Genomic DNA, 26,490 nt, shown 5'->3' with positions numbered 1-26,490 from the left:
TTCCTAACTGGGAAGGACCTGAGAGATCACCTACCTCAACTTGTACCTGAACAAGAATTCTTTTAACACTGTATTCCATAAGTGGTTACCCAACTTTTTATTAAAGATTTTGAAGAAGGGGAAGCCTACTACCACTCCCACACCTAGCCCATTCTCTTTTAAAGACAGCTTTTCCTTGTTTCAAACTTAAATTTGATTTTCTGCAACTGAAACTGAATGCTCTTCACTCTGCCCTCTAGGGGCAAGCGATGTAGGCCAATCCACTTTCTCCTGCCTTTCAAAGACTTAAAGAGAGCTATCTTGGTCTTCCTAAGTTTCTTCTACAAACTAATCATGCCCAGATTCTCATATGGCATGAACTGGGGACTCTCATCCAGATGCTCTTGAAATTGTCATTGTCCTTTTTAAAATGCAGTATCTGAAATGAAACACAAAGATGATCTGATTGGGTCAAAAAAAAAAAGTGGTGCTATCACCTTTCTAGTTCTAGACATAATTCTTAAAAAAATAGGAACTTATATGCCAAATAAAAAATGAACATTTTCATATAACTATACATATAAATGAGTGTGTGTGTGTGTGTGTGTGTGTGAGAGAGAGAGAGAGAGAGAGAGATCTAGAAATATCCATTTTAATCAGTAAGCATTTATTAAGTGTCTACAATGGTCAAGATCTTGTGCTAGGTGCTGGAGATACACAAAGAAGCAAAGACAGCCCCTGCCCATAAGGAGCTCACAACTAATGAGGAGACAGCATGAACACAAGCTCTATACTCAACAAACAGGAAATCATTAACAGAGGGAAGACTCTAGAATGAAGAGGAATTTGGGAAAAGTTTTCTATAGAAGTAGGATTTTAACCGGGATTTAAAGAAAACCAGATTCTAAACATGGCCAAAACTAAAATAGGAAATTTTGTTGCAAATTACTTTTTGGACATGTGCAGTTTTAAAATGCTTTTTCAGTACATTTGTTTATATTATTTTTGAGCTTGTGTTTACAACTTATATGGAATTCATCAATGAATCTGTGTTATACTGGCTTAGGATCATTAAAGTATAACTCTTGCCCCTTATAGACCTTCTAGTTTTTTCCTAATTATTGGACCTCTATTAAATAGCCTTTTCTGTTACAATATCTGGTTTTTGCTTGCTCAATTTTTTCCCTTGAATTTTGCTTCTCTTAGCTGTATAGCTCCAAGACCAATCTCTGCAGGATGTCAACCAGATATACCAGTCAATCATTCTCTTGGACCCTGCCTCAATGAAGTTCTCACTGTAATATTTCATCTCCAAATGGACTCTGAAAGACTCAGAAGAATCTGGTTCTGAATAATTTTGAGGGGGGAATGATGTAGAGGAAAGATGAAGAGAATTGTGAATGTAGAAATTGGGTGGGGTTGACTACCACCTATTCTTGAGATGTAAATTGACTTGAAGTAGAGAATTATGACTGTAATAGAAACAATTTGTAATCTTAAAGGCTGCTCAAATTAGGTGGAGAACCCCATTACCATTGATCACTGTTTAATGTATCCTGATCTCCTTAGATTTTACCAATTTGTGGTCCAACCAAGGCTGCTTGGCTGTTTGTTCTCTCTCTCTCTCTCTCTCTCTCTCTCTCTCTCTCTCTCTCTCTCTCTCTCTCTCTCTCTCCCTCTCTCCCCACCCCCATCCCAGCCCTTCCTATGTCTTGTAACTTTTTTAATAAATTTTTGTTTTGTTTCCAAAAAAGAAAAAAAAGAAAAACCAAAGAGGTCTGTAGGTAGAGATGAGGAAGGAAACCATATCAGGCATGGTAGACAACCAGAGAAAATGGAATATCTTGTTCAAGAAACTAAAGGAAGCAACTGTTACTGGATTACAAAGTATGAAGTGGGTTCATATGTGTACAGACACAAATTGAGGCTGATGATCTCTCAGGTCCCTTTTCTTCTAACTGCCTGTCTCACAAAGTATAAGGCTAGAAAAGTAAAGAAGAAATGACACTAATGGCTTCTAATGCCAAACAGAAAATATTGTATTTGCTCTTGGAGGTGACAGGAAGGAATTTACTGGGGAGGGGGCAAGGAGGGAGGGGATGCATATGTGACATAATTGAGCCTTTGATTTAATGGGCTGCTATAGGGAGAAATTTCTGGCAGAGAGACCAACCAGTAGGCTATTGCAAAAAATCCAGTCATGAAAAGATGGGGGGCCTGCACAAGGTTGTGCCAGTGCTGGGGGAAGGGAGGGGGTGTATCCAGAAAATGTTTCAGAAGTGAAATCAACAGCACTTGACAACACATGTGGGGAGGGCTGAGTAAGAGAAAGTGGGGAGTCAAGGACGACACCTAAGTCTTAAGCCTGGGAGAAAGGGAAGATGATGGTACCTTCAAAAGGAATCACAAAGTTTGGAAAAGTAGAAGATTTAGGGAGAATGATATTAAGATCAGTTACTCACATGTTGAGTTTAAGATGTCTCCAGGACATTCCATTTGTGATATATAATAGATAACTGGAGAGTCAAGACTGGATGTCAGCAGAGAGGTCAGGTTTGGATAAGTAAAGCTGAGAATTCTCAATATAAAGATGGTAATTGAATTCATAGGAGCTGTTGAGATCTTCAAATTAAACAGTATAAAGAAAGAAATGACTATGACAGAACCTTGTGGGATAGCCACAGTTAGCTGGAATAACTTTGATGAAGATCCAGCAAAGGAGATTATAAAGAAGATTATAAAAGTAGGATAGGACAGGAGAGAAGAGAGTGTCAAGAACAGTGATCACAGTATCAAAAGCTGCAGAGAAGCCAAGGAGGACTTAAGGCTGTAGCTCTCTGAACTTTGCCATCACATCCCTCATCCTCCTGCATTATCCTGCAAGATCACATCAATCCTGGAAATCATACCTCACTGGGAGCCCTGCTTCTGGGGTGCCTCACTCTAAGTGGGAAGGATGCAGATGGAGAGGCATTTCTAGAATCTTCCCGAAAGAGGGTGCTCAGACAATCCTTCTCATTTCTTACTTGGCTGCAGTCCTCAACTTTGCCACAAAGTGACCCTTGTCAGGTAACTTTCCACTCCCACTTTTTTTGGTTTCTTTTTGTGCTGTCCTCCTTGAGACTAGGGTCTCTATCTGTCTCTGTCTTTGTCTCTTCTCTGTCTCACTTGGTTTCTCTCTTTCTGTCTCACTCTGTCTTCTATCTTCTATCTTCTATCTCTGTGTCTCTGTCTCTGTCTCTGTCTTTGTCTCTGTCTTTGTCTCTGTCTTTGTCTCTCTCTCTCTCTCTCTCTCTCTCTCTCTCTCTCTCTCTCTCTCTCTCTCTCAGCTTTTAGCACAGTACCTGGCACATAACAAGTACTTAATTAGATGTTTATTGACTGAATGCTTGACTGAAAATAAAGAAGGCGGTCCATGAAACTGCAAGTCTTGATTATGTACAGTTTGCTTTTCTTTTAAAAGATATAATAAATTTTTTACAGATGAGATCAAAACAATCCATATCCATATGAAAAATTGTTCTAAATCATTAATTATTAGAGAAGTGCAAATTAAAGCTTCTCTGAGGTACCACCTCACACCTCTCAGACTGGCCAATATGACCAGAAAGGATAATGATCATTGTTGGAAGGGTTGTGGGAAATTTGGGATACTATTACACTGTTGATGGAGCTGTGAACTCATACAACCTTTCTGGAAAGAAATTTGGAACTATGCCCAAAGGGTAACAAAAATGAGCATACCCTTTGAGCCAGCAATACCACTACTGGGTCTATACCCTGAAGAGATGATGAAAAAGGGTAAAAACATCACTTGTACAAAAGTATTCATAGCAGCCCTGTTTGTGGTGGCAAAGAATTGGACATCAAGTAAATGTCCTTCAACTGGGGAATGGCTTAGCAAATTGTGGTATATGTACATCATGGAACATGATTGTTCTATTAGAAACCAGGAGGGATGGGAATTCAGGGAAGCCTGGAGGAATTTGCATGAACTGATGCTGAGCAAGATGAGCAGAACCAGAAAAACATTGTACACCCTAACAGCAACATGGGGGTGATGATCAACCTTGATGGACTTGCTCGTCCCATCAGTGTAACAATGAGGGACAATTTGGGGCTGTCTACAATGGAGAATAGGTATTTTTTTTTTTTAGGTTTTTGCAAGGCAAACAGGGTTAAAGTGGCTTGCCCAAGGCCACACAGCTAGGTAATTATTAAGTGTCTGAGACCGAATTTGAACCCAGGTACTCCTGACTCCAAGACCGGTGCTTTATCCACTACGCCACCTAGCCGCCCCTTGCAATGGAGAATAACATCTGTATCCAGATAAAGAGCTGTGGCATTTGAACAAAGTTCAAGGTCTATTACCTTTAATTTAGAAAAAAAAAACCAGATATCTTATTGTCTGATCTTGTTATCTCTTATACTTTATATTTCTTCTTTAAGGATATGATTTCTCTCTCATCACATTCAATTTGGATCAATGTACAACATGGAAACAAAGTAAAGACTGACAGATTGCTTTCCATGGGGGGCGGGGGGGGGGAAGTAAGATTGGAGGAAAAATTATAAAACTCAAAATCTTTAATAAAAGAAAAAAATTTTTTAAAGATATAATAATTTTAAAGAATAACCCTGAAAGTTATTCCATTCTTCTTTTAGGCTTTCCTTCTGTTCTCTTCTATGAATTTTAAAAATGCTTCCAAGACCCTACTTTGTTCCTTTTCTTTATCTTTTTAAGAAGCCCAGCTGGCTTCACCCTTTCCCTCTTTCCCTTCAAAAAAACAGAAAAAAAAAAGAAAAAATCTTTCTAACAAGAATTCCCAGTTGCCATTATTCACTCCATTCTGATATCTTATTCCTCCCCTTCCCTCTCCCTACCCTTACAATGGTCCATTTTAAAGCACCCACCTTTCCACTGGGCTCTCTGAAATACCTCCTTCATATGTAATAGACAAGCTTTCATCTTAACTCTCTTCTTTTCCCATTCTTCCATCCTTTGGCTCCCCCGATTATCTTCTGGTAACTGCCCTTTCCAGCACTAACTTGACTTTCACTCCTTCTTGTGACTCACTCAATTCATATGAATCACCGCATCAAAATTCTGGCAGTTGTTTTCCATCAACCTTTTTTTTTTTAGTTTTTTTTTTTGGCAAGGCAATGGAGTTAAGTGACTTACCTAAGGTCACACAGCTAGGTAATTATTAAGAGTCTGAGACAAGATTTGAACTCAGGTCATCCTGATTCCAGAACTGGTACTCTATCCACTGTGGCACCTAGATGTCCCTTTATCAGCCTTTTTTGACACTCCCCTTTTTTTCCTCAATAATTCAATGCTTGGCTCACAGTTTCTTTTCTTCTCAACTCATGTCCTTATACTAGAGAAGTTCAATATACAACTCGATACTCCCTCAAACACCAATCTCATAATTTCTCAACTCATTCATTTCTTTTTTTAGAAAGATTTTATTTATTTTGAATTTTAACAATTTTTCCACTAATCTTACTTCCTCCCCCCCCCCCCCGAAGGCATTCTGGTAGTCTTTACATTGTTTCCATGCTATACATTGATCTACTTTGAATGTGACCAGAGAGAAATCATATCCTTAAGGAAGAAAAACAAAGTATAAGAGATAGCAAAATTATATAATAAGATTTTTTTTTAATTAAAGGCAATAGTCTTTGTCTTTGTTCAGACTCCACAATTCTTTCTCTGGATACAGATGGTATTCTCCATTGCAGAAACCCCAAAATTGTGCCTAATTGTTGCATTAATGAAATGAGTAAGTCCATTATGGTTGATCACACCCCCATTTTGCTGTTAGGGTACACAATGTTCTTCTGGTTCTGCTCATCTTGCTCAGTATCAGTTCATGCAAATCCTTCCAGGTGTCCCTGAATTCCCATCCCTCCTGGTTTATAATAGAACAATGGTATTCCATGACATACATATACCACAGTTTGTTAAGCCATTCCCCAATTGAACAACATTCACTTAATTTCCAATTCTTTGTCACCCCAAACAGGGCTGCTATGAATATTTCTGCATATTTTGCCCTTTTTCATAATCTCTTTAGCATATAGACCCAGTAGTGGTATTGCTGGATCAAAGGTCAACTCATTCATTTCACATGACTTACTCCACCACCTCAACTCACAAAAATGGTGCTGTCCTTAATCTTGCTATCTTCCATATATGCACCATTTCAAGAATTATGAAATTCCTTTATTTGATCAGTTTATTGCCATTCCAACTCTCCCTCTTCCTTGAAACCCAAACCATGTTTTTTAACCACACCTTGACCTCTAAATCCCTTGTCCCCCAGTTCTCTCCCAGGCCATCACCTCTCTTTCTTCTCTAGCATGTACCTTGGTGTTTTGAAACAGTTCAATTCAAGTCTTCTTCTCTTAAGTCCCTTGTCACCTTATTGTACTGTTGATCTGGCCCTGCCATGCCTCATTCTCAGACCACTATAACCATTCATTGTCTTTACATTATGCATATAGTAAAAGTATGAGGCTGGAGAAAATCATAAAACCATGCTAAGTCCACTATAAATCTGTGCTGCATAGTCTCAACTGGACTCTCACTGTGACAAGGTAAAAATTCTTTTATTATTCCCTAATGAAATCACTATCCCAATCACTACAGCAGATCTTCCAAATTTTTTTCAGCCATCCTCAGATCTCTCATGGCTTCCCCTATCCACACTCTTTAAGCTAATCAAACAATACCCCTACTAGATTTATACCCCAAAGACATCAAAGAAAGGAGAAAGACTCATAGAAACAAAATTATTTATAGCAGCTCTTTTTGTGGTGGCAAAGAACTAGAAATTGGGGAATGATTGCACAAGTTATGACATATAAATGTGATAGAATAGTACTGTGCTTTAAAAAACTGAAGAGAATGGTTTCTGAAAAACCTAGGAAAACATGAAATCATGCAGAATGAAATGAGCAGACCCAGTAGAACAAATTATAAAATAACAATATTTTAAAAACAAACAATTCTGCAAAACTTAAGAACTCTGATCAATGTAATACTTAACTATGAGTCCAGAGGACTTGTGATAAAACAAGGCACTTATCTCCTGTTAAATACAGACTAAGGCTTTTTTTTTGGGGGGGGGTCACGGACAAAGGAAGGATTTGTTTTGTTTGACTACACATGTTTGTTATGATTTATTTTTCTCAATGGAGGGGAGAGGGAGTTGGGAATGAAAGGAGGATTTTTGTTGACTGAGAATTTTTAAAAAACCCACCCACAAAGATGAAGGTGTTACAAGAGAAGTCAGCTTAACATTAGTGACCTATAATTGAAACAATCTATTTCTGCTCCATTTACCCTCTTGTCTTTTCCCCACTCCTCCCTATCCCTGTACAATCACAGTGGCTTTTAATTCTTCCTTTCCTTTTGGTTTTCCCTTGACAGTAGCCCTCCAACTCCAGAATTTGTATTGCTTATGACTACTCCTTCACTGATCCTTCCCTTTTAGAGGACATTAGGGTTCTGAGATAACCTTTGTCTCCATAACCCCATTCAAGTGTAAATAACTCTTCATCATATATAACATGTAGTCCCTCCCAGCTGATTAGATGTATTATCCTTTTTTATGTTTCTATTGACTCCTGTTGTTTTCATTTCAGAGTATCTACTTAGTTCTGGTTTTTTCAGTAAAAATGTTTGGAAGGTCACTATTTCTTTAAATAAAGATCCATTTTTTCACTTCTAGGATTCCGATATGTTTTGCTGAATTGTTTATTCTTTGTTTAAGTCTTTATCTTTTGCCTTATGGAATATCATATTCCAAGCTCTCTTCTCCTATAAATGGCAGGGATCAAGTCTTGGGTGACACTGACAGTGATTCCTAATTTCTCAAATGCTATATTTTTAGTTGTTTTCAGGCTATTATAAATATATTTATTTCATTTTTATGTATTTACTTGGAGCCTTTGAATTTTTACTATAATGTTCCTGGAAGTTTTCATTTGGAGATTTCTTTCAAGTTTACTGGAGAATTCTTTCTCTTTCCACCTTGTCTTTTGGTTCTAAGAAATCTAGGAAGCTTTCAATTATTATTTCTTGATATATGGCATCTAGATTTTTTCTGGTCATGATTTTCAGGTAGTCTGATGAACCGAGAAGCTAAGTAGTATAGGAGGATAAAATGCTAGACTTGGAGTCAAGAAGACTTCAGCTCAAATTCAGATTCAGATACTTATTAACTGTATGAGCCTGGGCAAGTCATTTAAATTCTATCTACCTCAGTTTCCTCAAATGTAAAATGGGGAAAATAATATTACCTGACTCCCAGAGTTGTGACAATCATATTGCAGTGTACTAAAATCCCCCGATGAACTGTTTTCTAAAGATGCCCCTTCCTCAAAATCTTGTAAAAAAAATATAGCCTAGGGTTGGTATATGGAAGAGGAAGTCTCTACTTGAACCTGATTACCCTTCAGAGTTCCAGAGTCTCAGTCAAGCAAACTCCAGATCTTTGCCTGTTATGGAGTGAATCTAGGCTATTTCATCCACAGTAGTAGCCACCCAGTGACAACCAGAACTGTGAATTAGTACTTTCCACTACTGCATGAGGCTGTTTCTCATTTCATACAAAACTTAAGTGACTTGTCTCATTTGGTTCTCACAACATTCCTGAAAGTTATAAAGAACTGAGATAATACTCTCTGATTTGCAGATCAGGAAGCTCAAAGAGGTAAAATGATTTGCCCTACACCTTATACCCAGCAGGCATCAGAACCTGGGCTGGAGATAGTTGGCCTTGTTATGGTTCAGGATCTCTTCCTCACTGATTCTACCTAAATGATCTCTGTTTAAATGAAATCTCACCCTTTGAAGTCTTCTCCAACACAAACTTGGAGCACAGAAGTGTTTCTTCAGAAGTCTATGTGGAGACCTGATGGCAGTAAATTTCTGGTATAGTTTCCCCTAACCCTTAGAACTATTTACTCTAGGTTGAACTTATTAACCAAGTAACTGAGCAAAATACGGGAAAAGGACTTACTTTTTTCCTACACTAGAGAATAAGAGGCATTTACTTGAATTCTGAGTCTTTTTAAAGTTTTCCCTCTGAGGAAACTCATAAGTCTGCAGGAAATACTATCCAGGGGCCAGAAAACCCTGAATTCAGGCAATTCAGGGAATCTGCTTTTAATAAAAGACAACAGATTCAACCAGATAACAGCCACAGGAAATCTTGGAGTCCTTGGGCTTCTAGAGGTACTAAAAGTATGGCATTTTTAGAGGAACTTTTTTCCATGACACTCTATTTCAAAAAAGAGGTCAAGAGACCTTTTAGTCCTAGTCCTATCACTGGTTTGGGAAAGTAATTTTCATTCTTTGAACTCAAGAACTGTAGTTTCTCCAAATGTCAAATAGACCAGGTGATTCAAAAAGTCCCTTCCAGTTCTGTTATTCTAGATCCTAAAGGTCTTGGAGCCCTGACAGCCTGCATTCCCTTATAATCAAGGCCCTTTCACTTCTTACATTTCATGATCTTAGTATGTTACAAAGATATTCCAGAGTCCAGATAAAGAATAGAAACTAGGAACCTATCTGCAAGACCGTGTGCTATTTTCTGTATATAAAAATGTATGTTCTGAGTCACTAAAGCTAAAACATTGAGATCAAGTTCTCCTCTCACATCATCCCATCTTAACTCTCCATGCTCCCCAAAAGCCAATGAGAAAAGCTGAGGAAGAGCAGTGTAATGATTGGTTTAAAATAAATACATAACATTTGCCTTAAATTAATCCAAAAAAGAATTTAAATAATTACTGCAGAGTGCACAGAGCTAGATAGATGATGGGGAAAGTCAAATAAAGAGAAGCAGGGTTAGTAGAAAGAACCCTGAATTTAGAAACAGAGGAACCAGGTTCATATCCCAGTCCTGCTACTCACTAATTGTACAACCACCAAAAAGTCACTTGTCTTTTTTATGACTCAATTTTCTCACCCACTTCCCCCTGAAAGGATCTAAAAGGGATCTTCCTGAGATCATTTTAGAGGGAAACAGGTTGGGGAGAAGAGTAGGGGAAAGGGAACAAAAAGCCTATGGCAGGCAATAGGATTTGACCTGAGGGAAACAAGGGAAAATAGGGGGCTGAGGTAAGAAGGGAGAACATTGCAGAAATTATGAAAAGAGACAAAGTTAGGAGATAGAGATGGAGTTTTAGGAGAACAGCAAGAAAACCAGTTTCACTGGATTGTAGAGAACACAGAGAATAATAAAGAGAAAGAAGCCTGTAAAAGTAGGTATGAGCCAAGTTGTAAATGGTTTAAAATGTCAGACAGGATTTTTGTATTTGATCCTGGAGATAACAGAGAACCACTGGAGTTGACTGAAGTGGGGGCAAAGAGTGACTTGGTCAGATGTGCACTTTAAGAAAACCTCAAGAGCATTTGGCAGCTGAGTGGAAGATGGACTAGATAGAGAGAAACTTGAGGCAAGAAAACTAACCAGGAGGCTTTAGTAACAGTTCAGACATGAGACAATGAGAACTGTACCAGAGTGGTGGCCATGTTTATGGAGAGAAGAGATGTTAAACTAGAAATGACTTGATAAGGAATAAGTGCAAGAGAAAAATCAAGGATGACAATGAGGCTGTAAACTTGGGTGAATAGAAGGATGGTAGTACCCTCAACTGTAATGGGAAACTTGGGAAAAAAGGAAAGTTGATAGATAATAAATTCTGTTTTGGACATACTGAGCTTGAAATGTTGACCTTTTTTATTGGAAATTCAATCAATGATGTGTAATAGGCAGTTGTGATATGAGATCAGATTTCAGGAGAAATGTCAGGATTAGACTGATAGATTGTTCTAGCCTGTCAGACTGTTCCTTTGTTTCCTTTTATGGATCATCATCCATACACCTCACATTAATTGTGTATGCTAATGACCCTTGTTTATTTTCTTTTCTGTCATTTGGTGACTTCATCAGTTTCCATGGATTTAATGATCATTTTTATGTGGATGAATCCCAAATTCATATATGCAGTTCTAGTTTCTCTCCTGAGCTCCATCTGACAACTGGATATTTTAAACTGGTGACTAATCTATTGTTGCCAGTTGTTTCAGTCATATCTGACTCTTTATGATCCCATTTAGAGTTCTCTGGGCAAGATACTGGAATGGTTTGCCATCTTTTTCTCCAGCTTATTTGACAGATAAGGAAACTGAGGCAAACAGGGTCAAGTAACTTGCCCGGAGTCAAGTAGATAATAAGGCCAGATTTGAATTCAGGAAGATGATTCTTCTGTATCCAGGCCCAGCACTCTATCTATGGTACTACTGAGTTGCCTACTCAATATTTTAAACTAGTGACTATCCCATAAGCATCTCAAATTCAACATGTGCAACATTCAATTCTTTTCCCTCAAACCATTCCTCTTTGAACTTTCCTACTTCTGTCAATCATTCTGTCAACCACTATGCTTCAATTCTCCCAGGTTTGCAACCTAAGCATTATTCTTGTCCCCTTCACATTCTGCTTCAACCCTCACTCATTCCAATCAGTTGCCATATCTTATCATTTTTATATTCATAATTTTTTTCATATCCATCCCATTCAATCTACTCAGACAGTCCCCACCCTAGTTTGGACTTTCATCATCATTTTAGGTTTGGGTTCTTACAGCACACACCTAAATTACCTCTGTGCCTAAAAAGACTATTCCCTCTCTGGTCCTGTTTCCACACAAATGACAAGGTAAGTTTTCTAAAGTGTAGGTATCAATACCACTACTGGATCTATTCCCTGAAGAGATGATGAAAAAGGGTAAAAACATCACTTGTACAAATATATTCATGGCAGCCCTGTTTGTGGTGGCAAAGAATTGGAAATTAAGTAAATGTCCTTCAACTGGGGAATAGCTTAGCAAACTGTGATATATGTATGTCATGGAACACTATTGTTCTATTAGAAACCAGGAGGGATGGGAATTCAAGGAAGTCTAGAGGAATTTGCATGAACTGATGCTGAGCGAGATGAGCAGACCCAGAAGAACATTGCATACCCTAACAACAACATGGAGGTGATGTTCAACCTTGATGGACTTGCTCATCCCTTCAGTGCAACAATCAGGGACAATTTGGGGCTGTCTGCAATGGAGAATACCATCTGTATCCAGAGAAACAACTGCAGAGTTTGAACAAAGACAAAGACTATTACCTTAAATTTAGAAGAAAAAAAAAACCTGATATCTTATTGTCTGATCTTGCTGTCTCTTATGCTTTATGTTTCTTCCTTAAGGATATGATTTGTCTCTCATCACACTCAATTTGGATCAATATACCATGGAAACAATGTAAAAACTGACAAACTGCCTTCTGTGGGGGGGGGTTAAGTAAGATGGGGAGAAATTGTAAAACTCAAAATAAATAAAATCTTTAATAAAAAAAAGTATAGGTATGATGCAGGGAGTTATGGATATAGAAGATGTTGCAATTAGAAACAAATTTCGGAGCCTTTTAACTGTTAAATTTTGTCTAGTGAAGGAATGTTATCTGTGCTTGTGATATGAATTGACTCCTATTGTAAAGGTAAATTTGTAACCTCTACTCATTTCCTCCTCTCCTGTTTCCAACCTTTACCTGACTTTAGTCATGTAGAGAGGGAAGGGATTTCCCCTTTGCCCAAATTCTGCCCAGGAAGTGGGCAAGACTATAAAAGTCTGGCCTAAACTCCCCTTGAGGCCTGCAGGCTCCCTGGAGTCTCAGCCTAGTCAATTCTCCTGGTTCTCTCTCTCACTTCTTCACCCCACCTTCGCCATACAAGGATGGGATCAAGCTCTCTTTCCTTAAGGTAGCGCCACGTGCTGCTGGACTAGGCCCACTAGAGAACTATGGGCCTTTGCCATGTAGCCAGACTAAGCCAGCCTTTATGGCTCTCGCTTTCCCCCATCACATTCAGCTCAGTCAGGTCTCCTGGTTATTTTCTTTTTCACTTTCTTTTTCCCTCTGGCACCTGGCTTGGTCCTTTGATATTTAACCTGTCCTCAAACTGCTTACTGAGTCTCCAAGAGAAGAAAAGCTGTTAATCTGCATTCTTTGCTGACTTGTATAATAAAACCTGAGCAGTTTAAAAACTTCAGGGCTATATGTGACTTCACTTTCAAGACTTCTCAATCTTAAATTGGTGACACCAACCCCAGCAACAGGTAAAGCCAGGTATGTCTATAACTTACCAACTCCAGTGACTCCCTAGTGCCTCTAGCATCAAACAGAAGCTCATCTGTTTCATCTTTCCCACCTTTGACAATCTGCCCCTCTCACAACTCCCCTAAACTGCCTTTCCAACCTTCTTATACACTGGTACTTCCTCCTGAACTCTCTAGTCCTATCAAATGGTCATCTTGTTGCTACTTGTAACTATCTCCTATCACCTAACCTCTGTACTAGTTCTCTTCCATGCTTGTAATGCATTCTCACCTGACCTATAACTCTTAGAATCCCTTAAAAGCCTTTACTAATCCCTCAATTGCTAATTTATCTTGTATCTCTGTTAGGACAAAATGAGAATATTTATGGAAAGTGCTTTTCATACCTTACTGTACTAAAAAAATGCTAGCTATTATTATTATATTTATTGTATGTACATGTATATACATAGAAAGCAAGCTCTCTAGGGCATGGAATCTTTCATTTTTTGTCTTTATAGCTAAAGACTATTTGGTATATAATATCACTATTTAATAAAAAGTTTGCTTACTGATTTAGTAGTAAATCATAAAATGTGTATTGATTACTTATTATTATATTATAATAATATAAGATGCAGTAGGTGAGGTATATCATAAACAAAATATATACACAAGTAGGTATAAAACTTTTTTTTTAGGTTTTTGGAAGGCAAATAGGGTTAAGTGACTTGCCCAAGGCCACACAGCTAGGTAATTATTAAATGTCTGAAATCGGATTTGAACTCAGGTACTCCTGACTCCAGGGCCGGTTCTCTATCCACTGCACCACCTAGCTGCCCCTAGATATTAATTCTAAATGATTTGTGAGTAGGGCTTATTTTAAAAATAAACTAAGGTACAGAAATTTATTCAAAATCATAGAGGGCCAAGATTTCAACCTCGATCTCCTTGTTTCAAGTATAGAACTCCTTGTACTATAATATATGAATGAAAGGCTGTGCCCAAAGTGCTATTTGAAGTAGATGGAAGAACAATATTTGTAGCTGGAATGATCAAGATAGGCTTCATGGATATAATGGCACTGGAATTGGGTCTTACTCAATCTGAGGTAAAATTAATTAAAACATAGTATCCAGACCAAGTGAAGTAATAAGTGCCACTTTATTCTGACTAGACTATACCTGGAGTTCTGTTACAACTCCAGAGAATGATAAACAAAATAATGAAAGATGCAGAAACTGTCATGTCAGTTCTAGAAACTGAAGATGTTTAGTGTGAAGAAGAGAGGACTAAAGGGAGATAGAGCTGTTGTCTCCAAACACCCCAAAGATAGTCCTGTGGATCAAGGAATAGACCTATTTATGAGAAGCAGAGCTGGGGTCAAAGGTTGGAAGTTACAACAAGACAGATTCTTGGCTCAACATCAGAAAAAAATTTCTAATAATTAGAGCTGTACTACAATGAAACAGGATACTGGTGAGGTAGCAGATATCTTTAACACCGGAAAGAACTAAGCAGAAACTATATGGTTTTCTGAGAGGGCTAGAGAAGGGACTCTTGAATCAAGTAGAAGCTTGGGCTAATGAACTCAGCAGGAAAACCTGAGTTTAAATCTCAGCACTACAACTTATTTTCTTTGTAACTTTTGTAGAGTTAATTCACTTCTCAAGCCTCAATTTCCACATCTGAAATGATTGCTAAATTCTTTTCTGGCTCTATATATATTTGTAACCCTATGAAGAGTAAGATTTTAAGAGAAGACTGGGGGGATATGGGGGGGAGGGAAAAATGAAGTGGCACTCCAGTTGATAAGAAACAATATAAACAAAAGCATGGGGGTAAGAAAGTACAAGATGGTCAGTTATTCTTTTAAAAAATCTTTCCCTAGGTATGCCAAAAGCTAAACCAGATCTAGACCATTTATAAAATTTGTTTCATTCTTCATTCACACACATACATGCTTGACCAAAATCAAAGCCACATCTCCTTTGGGGGAAAAAAATCAGATGGTATTTAAAAGAAAAGGTTATACTATTGGGGAAGGGAACTTGTTTACTGCCACCAATTACATACAGAAAACCACAGACTCCAGTTGCTAAAGGTTAGGCCCAATGTGCAGGTAAGGAGTAGGAAAGGGGGAGGCAAGGAGGAGGCAGGGGAGTGTGGAAGGTGGGAGAAATGAAGATCCAGAGAGATTTCTGACTCAGCTGAGCTCACCCACACACAGTATCTCTGTCATCAGAGTGTAATGAAATTACAAATTGAGACAGATCAAGTGTTTCTGCATAAATAGGAAGGCATTTTGCCAAACAGAATTGGAGAAGAGCTAACCAGGACTTCAAAGGTCAGTATAATGTCAGTAACTCCAGGACATGCAAATAAAATGTGGTTTGGAGACTCCTAGCCTGTTCAGATGTAATGAGAGACAGACCCATGGTGTGTATATGTCATGAAAGATTCCCTAAATGTGAAGGGACTTTAGAGAGCATCCTGTCCCAAAGAGAATCACCCAATCTCGAAGCTTGAAGCAATTTCATATCTAAGAAACTTTCGATTACAATCCCAAAAGGTATTAACCTTCTGGTCAAAGATCCAGGAAAAAGATAACATTTTATAGGTCCCAGGCAAACTTTGAATAGTTTTTCCTTGAAAGAGACTTGTGTCAAACAGAACCACCATGCTTTCAGTCCTGCAGGTTCATAACTTCACCATTATTCTCATTTTCCCTCACCTCACTTATCCAGTCAATTGCCTGGATTCACAGACTGTCCATTCACAGTCTCCCCACCTTAAGTCTCTCTCCTCTCCAAATTGTCCTCCACTCATCTACCAAAGCTATATTCCTAAAATGCAAGTCTGACCATGGCACTCTGGGCTTCATAAATGCCAATAATTGGGGCAGCTAGCTGGCACAGTGGACAGAGCACCAGCCCTGGAGTCAGGAGGACCTAAGTTCAAATCTGATCTCAGTCACTAATTACCTAGCTATGTGACCTTGGGCAAGTCACTTAACCCCATTGCCTTGCAAAAAAAAAAGACCCTAAAACAAATAAAATAAACAAATGTCAATAAATTCCAGTGTGCTGCTGGTATCAAATACAAACTCTGACTTATAATGCCCAACCTAACCTTTCCTAGTTTAAGAATTACAGTCCTTCACATATATCAGGGGCTAACCAAACACAAACATTCCTACTTCTGCAGTCTGTCTTCCAAGCCTGATATGCCCTCTTCCTCTGCCTCTTGGAATCTTCTCTATGAGGCCTTTCTCAATTTCTGCCTCTACACTACACTTCATCCTCCAAACTAATGCTTCCCTCCCCAAATGCCCTTTTGTTAATTTCTTGTAATTATAAGTATGAATATTGTTCCCTTGAGGGCAGGGACTGTCTCATGATTGTATTTGAATACCCAGGGTGCAAGCACATAGTAGGAGCTTAAGAGATGCCTGATGACTGATTGGCTAATTAAATCTGCCTTTATAACTTCCACCCATTTTTTTTTCTCCTTTTGCTCTCTGGAGTCAGGTAGTACAATTTCACTTCCATATCACAGGTCTTCAAACATGTTTTTTAGACCTTTCCCCATTATCAGCAACCCTCTTCTGGATTTTCTTTAGCTTGTTAGTCCCTCTTAAAATGGGAACAGTATGCCACCTCAAATTTTTACTTAGGTGTGATCAGGTGAGCATGCAAAGAAATTATCACCTATTGAGAACAGGATGCACAATTCTATTTATATACTCTAAGGTCACATTGGGCTTTTAAGGAGCAATATCAGACTGTTAGCTTATATATACATGTATATATAGAAATAAAAATATGAATATCATTTAATAAAGAAGGGATACTTTGCTGAGATGACACCTAACTAGATGGACCACTGAGTTAAACTGTTAATAATATAAATATGTTGATCAAACACTGCAGATGCTAAATGAGTTGTGCACAGAATTGACAAGAAATGAATGGGAGTTTAGCATAAAACTTTGAGTGATCCCAGTCTGCACATTGCCACAAAAACCTATCTCTTAATTATTTTCCTAATGCTGCTTTCTAGCTGCAAATCGTGGAATATCATGCTCCCCAAAAAAATCATAAGTGAAAGTAACCCAAAGGACATTTTCTGTATAAATAAGTGGTGGAATATTATCAATGATGATTTGAACATGGAAAGTGTTATAAAGGATACACAGGAACTCACAGTTTTGTAGCAAGAATGAGTGAAAACAGACAACTCGAGTTTTGAGACAACCACAGATAGGAGTCTAGCATACTGGGTAGATTACCTAGGAATATTAATAAAAAGACATGGACAATAACTTCACGGACTGAGAAGTCATAAATGGGATGCTCTCTGTACTGGTGGAGGAAGCATTCATATCAATGGTCTAACAGATCCAATTATCTGATAATAATTTCGTTTCTCCTCATCAGGAGAAAGTAGTTTTCTTGACATGCCTAGACAATCAGTCAGTAGCCCTGGCTTTGACATTAATTTTCTCTGTGATCTTCAGTGAATTTCTTTCTGTGGTCTCAGTTTTTTCCTCTATAAAAATGGAAGGGATTATAAAAGAGGCCCTTCCCCTGGGGTTTTTGGATATATTTTGGGACAAGGAAGATCTGTGAACTTGAATGGTGAGATTACATTTTTAATTTCACTAATCTCTAACCAAAATTTAGTATTTCCTTCAACAATGATTTCTGAGGGGTGGGTGAAAGGTAATTGGAATTAAATGACTTGTTCAGAGTCACACAGTTACTAAATGTCTGAGGCTGGATTTGAACTCAGGTCTTCCTGACTCCAAGACTAGTGCTCCATCTACTGCACCACTTAGCTTCCACAACAAAAAATATTTTCTTTTTTTTTTAACAAGATTTAATATACATTTATTCTTAACATGTGGAACATATAAAGATTTTATACTGAATAAATGATATTCATTGAGCCAGAGGAAAAGGAGGGATTTGCATCAAGTTTTTTCTTTTTCCTTTTTCAGTTACATTACCTTGAAATACAAATGTGGATTCTCATCACTGAAAAATCTTTGAAGTTGTGTTTCTTCCTTTTTTTCTGTATATTTCTATTTTTGTCTGTACTGATAACCATTTTCTAAATCAATCCATACACACCCATATATTTCCACACCTTGATTCATGAAGCAATTGTGATTGGCTACTCTCCAGAAATAGAGCATGACTTTATACATACAGAAACTTGTACATTACCCTCGGTTTGTTTTTGTTTTGTTTTTGTGTTTTTTGGGGGGTTTTTGGAGATATGGCCCCAATGAAAAAATATATAAAATAAAAATTTTTTAATTATTTAAATCAACCATCACTTTGTAGTTACAATAAAAAATATTTTCTAAACAAAAGTCATTATTCATAGGCATCTATAGGTTTCCCAGGCTGCTAAAAAAGATCCAAGACACATTCAAGAAGTTAAGATCGTCTTGCTCTAGATGATCTCAAAGGTTCAAGTATAATATCCTATATAACTATTGATTTTTAAGTATAGGTTATATCAACCCAAAGACTGGCCAAAGTCAACTGACTCAGGACCATAGGCTATGAATTGCCCCTTAGGCAGAGGACATGTCTTCTGTGTTGGGCAGACCAGTCAAAGTTGGTTATAGGTCCAAAAACTAGCATTTATACATATGGAAACTTTTAGAGTAGACTGCAGAATTGCAACTGCAGAAACATCACCTAATGGCAAAGGGTCTACTGAGATCAACTCTCAATTTAGAACAGAGGTTCTTAATCTTTTTTGTGTCTTGAACCTCATTTGGGAATCTAGTGAAGCTTACAGACCGCTTCTCAGAATATTGTTTTTAAATACATAAATTAAAATATATAGTATTACCAAAAGAATCAATTATATTGAAAAGTTATCAATCTTTTTAAATAAATTTATTAACTTCAATTTAAGAATCCCTATTTAGATAAATTATATATAAAAAATATATCAGTGGAAAGCTACTTATAAAATCATAAAATGTAAGACCAGGAAGGGGCCTTTGAATCTAAAATAGCAGAGTTAGCCATAACTTTAGAACCCAGAATAGTAGAAGTGAAAAGAACTTAGAACTTTAGAACATAATATTAGAGCTTTAAGGGACTTTCTAGATGATCTAGTTCAACTTTCCATTTTACAGATGGGGAAGTCAGGTAGGACCCAAAGAATGATTTGTCTAAGTTCACACAAAGAATTAGACCTGGGAGCAGGCTACAGATCTTCTGACTGGAAGTCCCAGGTTCATTCCATTGCAGAGTATCCCCTTCCAGCCTCAGACAGAAAGGAATCAGCAGTTCTCTCTGAACAGCTTCTATCACACACTCATTTAGGGAAATTAATTTTATCTTTTGTAAGCTAACTGCAAGAGGCTTCAAGGAAGCACTTCAACATTTTCTTGGAAATTTATTTGTTTTTTCAAATAGGACTAACAAGAATTTTCCTCAGACCTGGCTGGCAGCTTGCCAGACAGAGCCAACTGTACTCAATCCCAGCACCCTCTCTCCTCCCACATTTCTCCTGTGTTGCAACAGACTTGGAAAGAACCTCCTTCAACTGCATCAGGCCCTGCAACAGGGCAGGGCAATGTCAACTGGAGATTCCCAAGAACTCTGGGTTGACTGAACTAGACCCCAACCGGCTCCAAGGAAAAAGCAGGTTTGATTCCCAGCTGCCCTTGAGAAATCTGCTGCTCCAAGGCAAAAGACAATACCCCTGAAACAGGCTTCAGAATGGGTGCCTGACAAGAGTTACAATTAGAGTTTACTAGAAGCAATATTGCTTTGTGTATTCTGAGTTATCTAAGCATTTCACAAGAAAGGGCAACTAGGAAGGACAAATGATTACAGAACTCATGGCACCCCACAGCTGGAAGAGCCAATGGAACAGAAAATGTCAGAGCTGGAGGGGATCTTAGTACCTAGGTCATAAGATTTATATTTCTTGGTTCCTGTTCTGGGCAGAGCCATAACATAGACATCGGTACTTAGGATACAGCAGAGCTGAAAAGGACCTTAGAAATCAACTCAATCCAGCCTCCTTTTTTTACAGATGGGACCCGGACACATCCAGAGAAAGTAGGGAATTTGCCCCAAGTCCCACAGCATATCTGTTACATAGCCAGCCCTGGAATCTGGAACCTCAGACTGGTGCTCTTACTGCTATAACCTATAACCTATAGCCTCTAAAGAACTCAAATATTTTTATATTTTATTGGTTTTTTCAAAATACTTAACTCCCTTTCAATAAACAAATTAAACAAAAGACTAAAGAAAAGCCATAGCTAGCACAAGACAGACAGAACCTGCCCTGTGTTTCTCTCCCTCCCACCCCCAGCTTCAGTCCCCCATTTGGCTGCTGGTGCAGACACCTGTCTTGGGTAATAAACTTGAGACTAACATATCATATCAAACTGGCTGCTGAACTGCATACGGATGTAAAACAAAGGAAAACCATGACCAAGTTTAAAACAGGTAGGCGAGGGGAGAAAGGCCATCCCTTAACCATATAATTACAAAGCCAATATTATAGCTTGAGGGGGTAGACTCAGGAGAAATTTAAGAAATGTTCTTCAAAGGAATTCAACAGGTCAGCAAAGCTTATCAGACTTCCAGCAAAAAGACCACGCTGAAACCTGGTAGAATTTCACTTCAATCTAAAGGGTATTTGGATGGGATACCCTTTTAATTTCTTTCTTCCCACAGCAGTTCACAAGATAGTTGTTAAGAATCATTTACACAATCTCCACATCCACATCCCATTCTGGAGATCTGGCCTCTCCTGCCTTTAAGCATTCAGGGGGTGATGTGACACCTTGGCTGAGCAGCAGTCTGAAAAGGCACAGTGGGAAACGCGGGCTGGAAATGAGAATCAGAAACGTCTACATGCAGGCTTACCTAACAAGGGAAGAATTCGGCCTGTTAGTTAGTCTAGACTGTGGTGTTTCTGGGATTTGGGTAAGTGTGGGCCAGAAATAATAGACTATGATGGTTCTGGCTGCCACCTTGTGGCCACTACTCAGCCAAAAAGGAGGCTGTTCACTAAAAAAAAAAAAAAAAAAAAAAAGTTTCACAGTTGTTTGAAATTATCCTGGACTATACGCTTGTCCCATTCCTTTGGCCTACAGCCAATCCATCCCCCCCACCCCATCCTCAGAACAGACAGAGGGCGTTTATCTTAGAATGACAGAATTTTAAAGTTGGAAGGACTAAAGTTGGTAGCCAACTAGTCCAACTCCTCTCTTTACAAAAGAGGAAACTGCGATGTATAAAAGAAGAGGCACAGAAAGCAAAAGATCATAATAGCTGAAGCCATTATCATCATCTATTTAGAATCTATAAAGTGCTTTAAGGGATGTTTTCCAAACACCTCATTTTATCCTCAATATCTGAAACAGGTGCCATTATCATTCCCATTTTACATATGAGGCTGAGAAAAGGGAAGTGACTTGCCTGGAATTGCTAGTAATTGTCTGAAACTGAATTAGAACTCAGGTCTTCCTTACTCCAGGGCCCAGCGTTCACTAAGGCTCTTGAAGGCTTATAAAGTGTGTATTGTTTTATATGATCCTCACAAGCACAAGAAGATCAGCACCACAGACATTATTGTCCTCTACAAATGAGAAAACTAAGGGTTCAAGAGGGTAAGACTCATCTGGTGCTGTTTACACTCTAGTACATTATTTAAGATTGAGAGGCCAGATAATTTCCAAATCTTCATTTTATAGTTGGAAAAAGGAAGGAAAAATGACTTAAATTCACACTGAAAAAAGGTAGTAGAGCAAGGTACTCAAATTCAGGTCTCCTGAATCTCAGTGAAGGGCTCTTCTCAAAATCTTTACTCAATTCAATAAAAACAAATATTTATTAAGTTCCTGCTATGGCAAGACACTGTATTAAACAATGAGGATATAAAGATGGAAAAAAAATACAGCTTCCACCCTCAAGGAACTAATGGACTCCCAAGAGTAATAAAAACAACTCCCCAGATGGGGCAGAAGATTCAAAGAGGAGGAGAAAAAAAAAACACTTTTCTGCTAGAAGACTCAGGAAAGCCTTCATGGAATGATAGCCAAGGCTCAGCGGGATATGGTGGCAGCAATGCACACCTGTCATCCTGAGGCCAGAGGATTGCTTGGGCAGAGGCAGAGAGTCTACAATTAAGTCTGGCAGAGCCCCTAAAAGGGAGGGAGGAAGAGAGTATGGCCACCACGCTATGGGGCACATCAAAACCAGTGAGCCAATTGGGATGGAGTCAGCACCCCGGAATAGGTGATACCCTTCAAGTCTGGGAGACACTGGGAAGATTTGGCCTGGAAGAGGAAAGAGAAAGAGAAGGAGAGGGGCAAAAGATATCATGGACCTTACTGATGGATTACTACTTCTCTAGTAACAAGAAGAAAGGACTCTTCTTTGGGTATAAGTTAGACTAGATCAGCTCTGAGATGTCCTTCCAACTCTGAAATTCTGTGAGTCTGAGTCACTAAAATTATTTGAGCACAGAAGTGACATAAGATTATTTTGACAACTGTGCAGGACTAGAAATAAGAGAGACTGAAGGCAGGAAAACCAGTTAGGAAGCTATTAACAATACCTGCTGAGAGGTATTGAAGATTTATACTAAGGTGATATGAAAGTGAAAGAGATACTGTCCAGGTCAAATGAATGCACAAACACAGCAGCAAGTAATAATTCCTGATGCTTACATAGACTTTTTTTTTTAGTTTTTTTTGCAAGGCAATGGGGTTAAGTGGCTTGCCCAAGGCCACAGAGCTAGGTAATTATTAAGTGTCTGAGGCCGGATTTGAACTCAGGTACTCCTGACTCCAGGGCTGGTGCTCTATCCACTGCGCCACCTAGATGCCCCCACATTGACTTTAAGTTTAGTTTCAAACATACATCATTTCTTGAGCAGCTACAATGCAATTTGCCCTATCCTGGACAGTGGGCATTCAGCTGAGCCCTAAATCCATATACTTTTGGGTTCCATATAATACCTGTTTCACTCTGGGATCTAAAAAAATTCCTTGGACAGTTATATCTCTCAAAGGGTTATATGTTCCAATAGTTTTTAATGAAAAACTTTAAATAAAAGAAGGAATCTCTGCCTAAAACCACCTATGACTCCCAAGATATTTTGCAATCTCATTCACAAAAGTTTAAACATCCCCAATTCAGAACATTGCCCATAAATCCATATAAGAAAGAAATACCATACTGGGAATTAGACCATCTAATTCTGATTATGGTACTGACCTGATGGAATGGGACAAGTCACTGACTCTCTCTGTACCTCAGTTTTCTCACCTGTAAAATGAAGACTTGAACTACTACAACACTAACATTCTAGAACTCAATGACTATAAGGCCTCAGTCAGAGAAAGGCGATACAGCAGTGACATCTAAAGGCAAAATGGATATATTGCATAAAGTTAACAATAATCATATAATATAAACACTGGAAAAGATTTTGGGGATCATCTAGTGCAACCCAATTATTTTACCAATCGGGATATAGTGTAAGTTAAGTGAAAGAAATGGGGCTTAAATCCAAGTTGCTTTTTTTTGTTTGTTTGCTTGTTTGTTTTTTAGGTTTTTGCAAGGCAAATGGGGTTAAGTAGCTTGCCCAAGGCCACACAGCTAGGTAATTATTAAGTGCCTGAGACCGGATTTGAACCCAGGTCCTCCTGACTCCAAGGCCGGTGCTTTATCCACTACGCCACCTAGCCACCCCCTAAATCCAAGTTTTCTGATTCCTATGTCCCAGTGCTCTTTATTCTACACAAACACAATTGAGTTAATTTTCCCAGAACAAACCCAAGATTGTAGATTTATAGGCAGATTCTATTTGATCCTCAAAGAGCTTTCTCTGGGGGTGGCTAGATGGCACAATGGATAGAGCACCGGCCCTGGAGTCAGGAGGACCTGAGTTCAAATCCGACCTCAGACACTTAATAATTACCTAGCTGTGTGGCCTTGGGCAAGCCACTTAATCCCACAAAAAAACCTTAAAAAAAAAAAAAAAGAGCTTTCTCTGCTGCAGCAGGACCCCTGTGAACAGGCACTTAGGAATATCTCACATTAGAAAAGCAGGGTGCATCCTAGAGTTTTCTCCTTGAGAAGGACAAAGAGGGAGTATTACATGGGGGAGAGATACCCTTGGAGAAGAAACATCAGACTTACGAGTCAGTAGATTCACGTTTGAGCTTCTCTTCCACCTCTTAAGTGTCTGGAATGCCAACCTTGACCTCTCAGACTCCGTGGAGTTCTCTGGAAAATGTGTCTGTAACAGGCATATATGGGAAACAAGAGTTACATGATTAAATAATATCCAGACTGTTTATTTCACAAGATATTAGTATTAGCTCATATTCTTCTCATCCTCTATAGTTTACAAAGAAATTTCCTCATGGTTCTGTGAGATATGTATTGTTTAACAGTAATATACTTACTTTATGGATCATAAACCCAAGAATCAGAGGTCAAAATGTTGCTGTTAAGGTCAGAGGTACTGATTTTAAGACACTGTCAAAAGACATTATAAAGACATTATTCTAGAACTGGAGTCAAATAAACCTAGGTTCAAGCCCTGGTTTAGCCACTTTCTGACTGTAAACAAATTGCAACTTCTCTGACTCTCCAATTTCTTCTACTAAAAAAAAAAAAATGGGTAGAATAATACTAGTACTACCTACAGCTAGTTGAAAGGACAAAATGAGATATGTAAAAAGGACTTGCAATCAATCATAAAACACTATAGGGGGGCAGCTAGGTTGGGCAGTGGATAGAGCACTGGCCCTGCCTGGAGTCAGGAGTATCTGAGTTCAAATCTGACCTCAGACACTTAATAATTACCTAGCTGTGTGGCCTTGGGCAAGTCACTTAACCCCATTGCCTTGCAAAAACAAAAAAGCACAATAGAAATTTGTTCTAATATCACAATTTTGTGTATGGGTACATCTGTGTCTATTTTTAACCCTATTTGAAATGTCAACTTAGGGAAGGACCATTTGATTAGGCTGGGCCCTTGTTCTCATTGGTTTCCATTCAATGAGAATATATTCAAGGAAGAGCTCATAGGGAACTCAGATATCTATCTAGTTCAGTTCCTTAATTTGACAGATAAGGAACCTGAGGCCCAAAGAGGATGAGGGACTTGCCCATAATCATGGTCATAGGAAGGTAATGGATCTGGAATCTGGACCCAAATTCAGTGCTCTATCCACTACACTGCAATATTTCTATCTCTTCAAGAAGCTTTTTTTTTTCCTATTGCAACAAAGAACAAGAAATCAAGGGGGTGCTCATCTATTGGGGGATGGCTAAACAAACTACTGTTTATGCATGTAATAGAATATCATTGCACTGTAAGAAATGACAAAATGAAATGTTTCTGAACAATCTGAGAAAACTTGTATGAACCGATGCATTGTGAAGTGAGCAGAATGAGGAAAACAATTTATACAAAAAGATTAACATTGAAGGAAAAAAATCTTTTTGGAGGAGTTGAGAATGTTCATCAATGCACTAGATAACTATGATTCCAGAAGATAGTTTGTTCCCCACCTCTGGCCAGAAAGGTGATAGACTTAAGTTGCATGATAAAGTATCAGATTCAGATAATGTGGGAATTTGTTTCTCCTGACTGAGTATCTGTTACCAGGACTCAGTTTTTCTTTTTTTTTTTTCCTAATTAGAGGGTAGAGTAAGAGTAAAGGGTGAAGGAGATAGAGATAGGATAGAAAAAAGAAAAGCAAAGAAAGATGGTTTTTGAGGCACCTTTAAAAAAAAAAACTCAGAGAAAAAAGGCTCAAAAGAAGCCCAGACAAGCAGAGCAGCTAAATAAGGGCTAGACTTATCATATAAAGGAATAGCTGACCTGATGCACATTATAGTCTGTAAAACACTCTCCATATATTACCTCACTTTATCCCTACATCAGAGGCTATTATCATCCTCATTTTAGAAATGAGGAAACTGAGTCTGAGAAAGGTTAAAGACTTGCCCAGGGCCTCACACATAGTGGCTGAGGAAGGATTTTAAGAGTCAGATCTTGACTCCAGCTCTACCTGGCTTCCAAGTTCCACATACAATCCTCTTTTTCCCTTTTATTATGAATATGCACTTGGTGTTGAAATTCAGAATAAAAAGAAAACAGGAGTTGGCCTCAGTATCTACATTATGATTTCTCCCTGTCCTATAGCCTTTCTGGAAAGCAAGCACTCACACCACTGATTCTTCTTAAGCCATCAAAAATTCCCAGAAACTGGAAGTAACCGGCCAAAAGGCAATTCCCTGCTATCATTCCCTGGGGTTGCTCCCAGCA

General features: G+C 38.5%; 1 protein-coding gene across 2 annotated transcripts in view; it reads right to left on the bottom strand.

Annotated features, from left to right (window-relative positions):
- GNG7 (G protein subunit gamma 7) overlaps positions 1-26,490 on the bottom strand; it is a 393,869-nt gene that overhangs the window by 233,641 nt on the left and 133,738 nt on the right. For both annotated transcript variants that reach the window (XM_074204607.1, XM_074204606.1), the window contains exon 3: positions 24,348-24,447. The gene's annotated coding sequence lies outside the window, so the exon portion shown is untranslated. The remainder of the gene's footprint in view (positions 1-24,347; positions 24,448-26,490) is intronic.

This window comes from Macrotis lagotis, chromosome X (genome assembly GCF_037893015.1).
Source record: "Macrotis lagotis isolate mMagLag1 chromosome X, bilby.v1.9.chrom.fasta, whole genome shotgun sequence".
NCBI lineage: Eukaryota > Metazoa > Chordata > Mammalia > Peramelemorphia > Peramelidae > Macrotis > Macrotis lagotis.
Note: the sequence above shows the minus strand (reverse complement) of the source record. Positions and strands in the feature narration are given on the sequence as shown.